Below are 6000 nucleotides of genomic sequence, written 5' to 3'. Positions count from 1 at the left end.
AATGAATATAGTATGTGCTTACAATGCAAGATGCCAAAAATCCCTCTCATGCCTTTTGACCAAAAGTACAGAGGGGCAGTGTGCCTACTACTGAAAGGCCAGTGAGCAGAGCCAATATTCCTTTGGGTGTCCCAACACAGGAACTTTGGAAATGGGGCTGATAACCGCTCTACTACACCTCAGGTTCCAGGACGAGTTCCAAATTTCTTAGCATCACCATTTTGAAGGGTATTTTCTTGCATTTCAGAACTCTAAGAGTATTTTATCCAGTATAGCTTGAGGAAGAAACTACAATTATTAGGATTGAGAGTCAGGCATAAATGGAGTTATTTTCCATGATGGAGAGCTCAAAGGTACAACAGTCAGAGTCTTCCCTCTCTTTTGTAAAGTTATTATCATGACAGTAATTTTATTATTTTCACATTGCTCATAATTCAAGAAGAACTTGTATCTTTCAGAATTTCTATTCTATATTTTATCATATTTTTTCCAAGTAAAAGTTTTTCTGTTAGAGAATAAAAGCTTCTTGTTTTGAGATTGAAGGGTATATCCCCTATGCCTCTTTGGTTATTTGTAAGATTTCAGACAAGGATTTAATGCTATCTGTCAGAGACTCCTTCATTTTGGATGTAAGACTCTTTTTATAATATGTCCTCTGCCCACTTTTCTAGCCTTTCACACTACTCAGAAACTAAGTCACTTACTTTATCTTATCTTTCTGTCTCTCCACTTTGGTCTTCTAAAATCACTCTTATTTTCAGGGTGCCTGCGTGGCTCTGTCGGTTAAGTATCTGACTTTGGTTCAGGTCATGATCTTGTGGTTCGTGAGCTCGAACCCTGGATCAGGTGAGCTCGAGCCCTACTTTGGATAAGCCTTGCTTCTTTCTCTCCCCCCTCCCCCCACTCCTGCCTCTCTCTCAAGAACAAACAAAAAACCTCTCTTCTTGTCTGCATGAACTATGTCACTTCAATATTGAATTCTAAATCAAGATCACTCGTCTTGCATAGTCTGCTCCATTAGAACTTTGTGTGGATACTTGAATGTCTCACACTGCTTTATCATTGCCTGCTCTCTTGTCTATTTCCCTCATCAGTTCAAGAATTCTCTTTGGAAAAGAATTATGTATTACCTTCACTAACCTGGTCCAGAACTCAGCATATAGAAAGTGCTCCACAAATGTTTATTGTATACATTAGTTATTCAAAACAGTAGAATTTATTCGGATTGCTAACATTTAATTAAATATCAAGAGAACCTGACCTGACATATATGATGCAATTAAGACTCAGACTGGTTAAAATGACTTGTCCATAATACAGATTCTACAAATTAATAGATCTGGGTTGAGACAAGGAGTTTAACTCCAGGGACTATACATGATACTAGTTAAGTACTCTGCAGCTGAAGTCTGCAGTTAAACACTTTAAAAGTTTTTCACAGATGATTGAACAATGAATATGCAGGAAATGCGACTACAGATCTCTATTGGTGTTTCAACCACTGATTCAATGCTTTGAGAACATTCCAAGGATATAATATATGTAATAACATCCTGAAATATTCTGAAGATTTCATCCAAGGGATTAGGTAACCCCTGATGTCCATTTTAGGCTTAAAACTGCATGATATTATTTACATAAATTGATTAAAATACCATGTGCCAATCTCAACTGAGTGACTCTGTAACAAAGAGAAAGGCATAGCCCTCTCCCAGCAGACGCAAAAGACTCCCTTCTTCAGTCTTTCAAAACTCCTGCCAGGTTGAAACTGGCATTGATTATTTGGCAGGAATAAATTTCCATATTGCCATGCCCCAAATAATCATGTTTGTTATTAACAATTTCTTACTAGGCATCCATGCTCAACAGCCTCTTGGAGCGAAATGAAAGGTAATTAAAAGATGTACATGAAAAATATCAGTTTCTCAATTAATTTCATAGGAGGCATGGAACAAGAGATGAACAGTTAGGTACTTTTGTTCATAGTAAAGCCAACCAAACAACTAAGAAAAACAATAGGCCATGGATGCCAAGTGGAGAAACAGAAAAAGTTACAGAGATGAATAGGTATTGAGAAGTGAAGTTTAAACAAATCTAAACTCCGCACTTTCTTCCCAATCTCCTCCTAACGTGGTGCCCATCAAAGTGGGTGACACTATTATCCACCTGCCCATCTCAATCAGAAACTACAGATTCATCCTGGGCAACCTTCTTTCTCACTCTCTACATGCAATCAGTGACCAAATACTAATGATTCCATTTCTTTCATATTTATTGGATATAATCCCTCCTATTCATTTCCAAAGCCGTGACCTTAGTTTATACTCCCATTACTTCTTCCTGTCTCATGCCCCCTTCCACAAAGGCCATCCTCCATACTTCCAGGAAGCCTTCTTTAGATTCCCTTTCTGATTGTGATGCCCAACTCAACGTCCTTCAGATATTCTTCTTTTCCCTCAGCATCACACAAAAGGATTTTCATAATCTGGTCTCTACCTGCCTCTCCAACGCCACCACTCCCAACAAACAAACAAACTTTGCTCCAGATATTTCAAGTCCCTCCCAATTCTCTAGATGCATGAAAACATGCTTTCAGCCCATCTTGTTCTAAAGCTATGGGTGATATTCTCCCCGTATCTCTACTTCGGTTCCCTACTCCACTTTGGGTTTCTGGTCCGTTTTCTTCAATCTCCATCTCTGTTTCCATCACCTCATATGAGCTGTCAGAATTTCTCTTCACAATATCCTTCAGATGGTCTCCCCATAACTTACTTTTCTCCCAACTGTACCCTCCATTGCAGCTGGAAAGAGATTTTCCTTCCTTTCTTTTTTTTTAATGGAAGTATAGTTGGCGCACAATGTTACATTTTGTTGTAACAAAGTGACTTGACAAGTCTATAGGTTATGCTATGCCTACCACAAATGAAGCAATTATCTTATCACCATCCAATGCTATTACAATACCATTGACTATATCCCCTATGCTGTGCTTTTTATCTAGAATGATCTTTTAAAATCTCATCATGTCACTAACTTGCTTGAGACTCTTCAGTGAGATTCCACAGCTTTAAAGATATAGACAGAATCCTAATCAGAGCTTAAAATGTGCCACGGGACCCTGCTAGCTCTTATGACAACAATTCACTGAATTCCCTTCTCCTACCGCCTTTTAAAGCTGTGACCACAGCTTTCTTTACTCAAAACCTCTATGCCTCCACACATAATGGGATATTTATACATGCTGTTCCATTTTCATGAAAGACCCTTCCTTACCCATCATCTCTACCACATTCATTAAATGACTCCCATACATTATTTAAATATCAACCCTATCCCTGGCACAAACAGATTTGCTAACTGGATAATATTCCTTTATCTGGGCTCAAATAGCACCATATTCCTTTTTTTTTTTGTAAGCTCTTATTTAAAATTACATTAAATTAGGAGATTAATTGATTAATATCTGAATCCCTCACAGGACTATGAGCTTCATGACAGCAGTGACCATGCTATTTTTATTCCAACTTTCAAAAGGCTGGGACAGAATACTAATCTGGAGAGAGTCACAGGATGGATTGGAGGTAAAAAATGTTGAGACAGGAAGTCCAAATTGGAGGTGGTCATGGTATTTAAAAAAAAAAAGAGTGCCTCAACAAAGAAGGTATTGGTAACAATGGAAAAGAAGGGTAGATAATGGAGAAAGGGAAAGGAAATTTCAGCAAGATTCAATAATTGACAGAAGACAGGAGGGCTGATGGAAGACAGAAGAGAGAACTCAGAGATGACTCTACCTCTAAGCCCACATGCCCAGGAGAATGCTGGTAACTCCAGTAACAAAAAGAGAAAAACAGAAAAAGAAAGTAGTTCAGTGAGATAAGTGAAATAACCATGTGGAAAAGTTTAGCAGATGGAAAACTTGGTATAGAGAAGTCATTTCACTGGAGCAAGAGCTGAAGACCTGGAAATGAATAAGATAATACTCAAGAATTTTTTCATAGTGTCCCTCAATATGGCTGGCATACCTATGAGAGAATCTGAAAATATATCAGTCCTTGCTCCTGTCTCCATTAATCTCTTAGTGTGGGAGAGAGGTGTTTGGACACGTGCTGGTCTAAAAAAACTATTCACTATACTCTATACTCTTCTCTGCACACTCATCCCCATCTTGCCCAATGCCCAGATTGAGAACTATTATATAAAGAAAGAGAGCAAAGGGCTGAGGGCCTACCATCCATATTTAGAAACAGAAGAAAAAGGACCAGTAAAAAACTCAAGAAGGATCAGACAGAGAAATAGGAAAGGGGCAATATAATGTAGTGCCCTCAAAATGAAGGGTTTTAAGACAGAGTTTTAAAAAGAATACTATCTATCTATCAAATATTACACGAGATTTTGAACCTGAAAATAAGAACCACAGAGCTCAGCTACAGGGAGCATCTTACAGTCAACAGGAGAGCACCTGCGATTTACCTAAGGCGGGAAGGGGAAATGGAGATTCTAGCGACTGACTTCCATCCTCAGCTATATTATTATATTAGTCACTCAACAAGGAAGAGAGCCCTAGTAGAACATCCTGACTCTAAGAGAAGGGCTGCTTGGAAAGACACAATTGGCAACTATAGATGTAGGCATCCTGAGGAGAAGATTTCACCGTTAGCATACCAAGGTCCAAGTTACAGAATTTTCAAATCTCTGTGAGATTAAGTCATTTTACCTTTTTTCCCCACTTCTTCACATTTGCTGCAAAAATATAGCTCCCTCCACAGATTTCAAGACAAAGACGTAAACGTCTTTTGGGTTAGCCCCTCAGCTCCAAAACATGAGAACCATTATTGTGCAGCAATTGTTTCAGTCCTCCACTTATCACTACGCTGCTCTTCCGGGCAGTTGGCAGGTAGAACTGTTTCCTCATACATATGCATATTAAATAATCTGTTTTCAGTCATTCCTAGATTGCTATTTACATTCAACACTGTCACACTCCATTACAGGGAAATTTCAGTATGTTAACTCTTCGTAGAAGACTATCTACCAATTCTTTATTGTTTCATCTAGAATGAGGTAAATCATTGTGAAATATATTTTAAGGAAAACAGGAAGTCAATATCAATATTTGACTGTTAATGATTATGCCAAATTTATGAAATATCATAGAGAAAACATGGAGTCTCTTTGGCTTCCAACTTCCAAAGGAGATTGACTAGAAGTGATTATCTAATCCAGACCTAGATCTTTATGATAATTTTAGAAAAAAACATTATGGGTACATTATGGGTAATAAAGTTAACCACATTTGATTTTTACCCTATTCTAATACTTCCAATACTACTCTATTCTACACTTACTTCTGTTGTATAAATACACCTGGTGGATATTCCCAGATGAAATCATTTTCTAAACCAAATTGCAAAACCAAAATTGCCATTTTCCTTTAGTTATTAGAAAATCTTAGCAATTAAGAGCCATATTCATAAAGGGAATAATATTTTTTTAAAAAGAAAAAATGTCTAAATTTAAAAATCCAAAGAACCTTAAATTTCAAAAAGGAAAGAGACAAAAAGGAAAACTGATTTTGAGGCAATGGGAATGGCGGCCTGAACCCAAAGGGTACCTTCCACCAGAGACTAAAAGAGAGTCCCAGAAAAATTCTTAAGTGAGAAGCAAGGAGGGACTGAGCTAACAGAACTTATAAACAACTTCCAGTATTTAATTAGTAAGAGGCAGAACTGCTTCATTCATTATTCAGTCCAATTTATGCACAGATTGAAAGGCACCAAATTATACATGTCCAATCAGAAAAGCTGGTCCTAAAGAAGATGACTAAGCAGGAATGGTTTCAGTGAAACACAGGCTAGGGGTGCCATCCACTCTAGGAGGCCATTGTCTGTGAACTCCCTTTTAAGTTGATTGTTTCAAAAGGTATTATACTTTTAAACAACTGAGACACTAAGGCATATTGTCAGGATAATATCCCATGGCAGAAAGGTCATTATGACAGAA

General features: G+C 37.7%; 1 pseudogene; it reads right to left on the bottom strand.

Annotated features, from left to right (window-relative positions):
- Positions 1-3162: 3162 nt before the first annotated feature.
- LOC128314364 (RNA-binding protein EWS-like) overlaps positions 3163-6000 on the bottom strand; it is a 29778-nt pseudogene continuing 26940 nt past the window's right edge.

The sequence above is a fragment of the Acinonyx jubatus genome, chromosome B1 (genome assembly GCF_027475565.1).
Source record: "Acinonyx jubatus isolate Ajub_Pintada_27869175 chromosome B1, VMU_Ajub_asm_v1.0, whole genome shotgun sequence".
Taxonomy (NCBI): Eukaryota; Metazoa; Chordata; class Mammalia; order Carnivora; family Felidae; genus Acinonyx; species Acinonyx jubatus.
This window is presented reverse-complemented; position numbering and strand designations above follow the sequence as displayed.